This window comes from Terrapene carolina, unplaced genomic scaffold, assembly GCF_002925995.2.
Source record: "Terrapene carolina triunguis isolate 2854851 unplaced genomic scaffold, T_m_triunguis-2.0 Scaffold183, whole genome shotgun sequence".
Lineage (NCBI taxonomy): Eukaryota > Metazoa > Chordata > Testudines > Emydidae > Terrapene > Terrapene triunguis.
Genome location: NW_020664534.1, coordinates 4,596,619 through 4,599,430, shown reverse-complemented (window position 1 = coordinate 4,599,430; position 2,812 = coordinate 4,596,619).

The following is a 2,812-nucleotide window of genomic DNA, read 5'->3' as shown; positions in this document are numbered from 1 at the left end:
TATTCATATATAATCAAAAATACAAAATAGTTTACCTGTAACCTTAGTTCTTGCTAGTAAATTTTCCTTCAGCTAAAGAATCAAGCTATAAATAATAATAACAATAAGCCTTAGAACTGTTAACTGGTTGGGAACAGAGAGCCCTCAATTAGTAAACTTGTACATTAGAGAAATGTTGCCTGGAATAGTCTACACATGTGACATTTTCCTCCCATAAGAGAAACTGAAGGCAAAGAAAATAATTAGTTGCAGTACACATACCCTTCCTAAATCTAAGTGGTGATGAACATACCTAAGTACTGTATCTAGTATAAAGCAGAATTTTAAATTGTCAGATTTCAAAATCTGTTTAAAATAACCTAGATGGAAACTGGATTTTAGATCAAATTGTTTTGGACATGTATACAGCATTTTATGTAAATCATCTTCTGTTAATTTAATCTAAAGAAATGTAAATAAAACATTGTATTACAGGATTGATATTTTTAAACTATTTAGTGTGGAATCAAATATTTTACACAGATTGTGAAGTGACAACAAAAATTAGGTATCTTTAGGATCACTGTAAATCTGTATTCCCGTTGCATTAGTTGTTGGCTAACTCCAGTTAACTATGCATGAGAATCCAGTATTGTCTGGCCAGGGGAAGCAAATAGTTTAATAGAACATTGCCCTTTGGAACTGTTTGGGGATTGTTTCTAAATATTTTAGACTTATAACTTAAGTTAGAGAACCCATCTTCCCAATAGAGGACCTATCAGAAACTAAATTGAAATTGTATATGATTTTTAGCTAAATACCCAAGAATCATTTTTTACAGCAAGCAAGGCAAACTTCTGTTTAAGAGACATCTTAGAAAGCATGGGATTCCAATTACTATCTTTAACTAAGTTAATTACTAGAGTTGGTCTAAAAATATAAAAGCAATCAACATTTCCATCCAACATTTTGATGGAAAAAACAATTTCAACAGAATTTTTGTTCCATTGTTGACCAGCTGTATTAATTACCATATTTATTATGGAGACAGGGAGGGGAGATAATTTCTTATTGGACCAACTTCTGTTGGTGAGAGAGACAATTCATTAGCTTGTATCCTTCACTAAAAAGTTGGTCCAATAAAAGATATCTCCCCCACCTTCTCTCTCTAGTATTCTGGTTCCAACACAGCTACCACGCTGCATACAATGTATTTATTATGAACATTTCCTTCGTATACTTATAAAGCACTTTCCCCTTAAAGTAAGTAGCAGTATGGGAAATGTTCCCGGCTTGCCCTTTTTTAGTGGGGGAAAAAAAAGAAAAATCTAACCAAAGTTATGACAGTAAATAATTTAAAAAATAGAGGGTTTATATCCCCTCCAAGCTGCAGGGCATAAACCAATTTCTGACTACTGGGGTTAGGAGGAAACCTCCTGGGGACATGTTATAAATGCCCACTGCATTGTACCTTCCTGTTAAGTTGCTGGTACTGCCTGCTTTTGGAGGCAGGATATTGGACCAGATGGACTGCTGGTCAGATCTAGTGTGGTATTTCCTCTGACTGCTGACAGATCAGGTTGCTTGGTGTTTTTCAACAAGTTATCCATTCGTTGTAGTTTAAGTGCTAAAATAGTAATGTCAACATATTTTTTTCCAAGTTGCTATGAAACTGACTGTTGGTGTAATCATACTTGCACTCTTACTGCAGATACTCCAAAGTGCTTTTCTTGTTTATAAATGGAAATGCTCTTAATAATGAACATGCCTGTTTCCTCTGGGCAGCAATGAACAAAAGCAAGAAGTGTACAATTGCATATTGTAGCTCTCATTCAATTTTCAAATTTGCAGATGCATAATTTTTTGCATTGATTTTTAGGTTGGCATAGGGTACCCTTTTGCTCTCCTAGTTAAAATGTGCAAGTATCCAGAACTTTTTTAGAAAACTGATTTACACCTTTTGTGGGCATTTTCCCATTTTTATTATTACAGTGGTGTCAATTCTGTATTTGAGGATTAGAAAAATTATGAGTGTTACAACTTCACCCTACTTGAATGTTTCCTGATAAAATGCAAAAAGATCTACTAGAGAAGGTACCAAACGAGTCTGTGTTCATAGAGTGCAACAAGCTTAAGTGCCAGTTCTAAAAGAGAAAAGTGCAGAAAACAAAAGTTTAAGAGGTGTAGGCCACAGGTCAGGAAAGCACAAACTGAACTTTAATTACAGCCTGATGTATCAGTCCTGGGGCCCCAATCCTGTAAAGATTTAACCCCGTGAGTGGTGTCACTGGAGTGAATGGGATGACACCGTGTGTAAAGTAACACACAAGCGAATTGTTGCAGCAGGATTGAGGACTAGGTTCTAGGAGTCCTGGGCCCGCTAGCAGGGGGCATTGCGCATCTCCCCTTCCCTGCTGGGGCCATTAGCCGAAGAGCAGCAAGCGGGGGTGAGGCGGGCTGTATATCTGCACGACCCGAGCATTCAACAACTGAGTCCGGCAGGTCCCAAAACGTCAGTAGCCGAACAATACGAGGCGCGGGCCTGATTCCCATCGCTGCGCGAGCCGGGCGCGCTCCTGGAACCCCCCGGGAAGCCGGGACCGGCCTTCGTGGGCTCGCGCAAGGCTCCCCGGGGTCTGTGGGGGTGGGGGCGGGGGCGGACGCGGGAGCGCACCGCGGCCCGGGCGTTGCGTCAGCGTGGGAGGCGGGGACCGGGCTGGGACTCCCTTCCGGTGTCCCCAGCAGCGGCTTCCGCTGTTTCCCCGGCTGGTCCGCAGAGCGGTTTCCGGCGCGCCCCGGAAGCACTTGGTGGCGGCGCTTCCCTGCAAAGGCA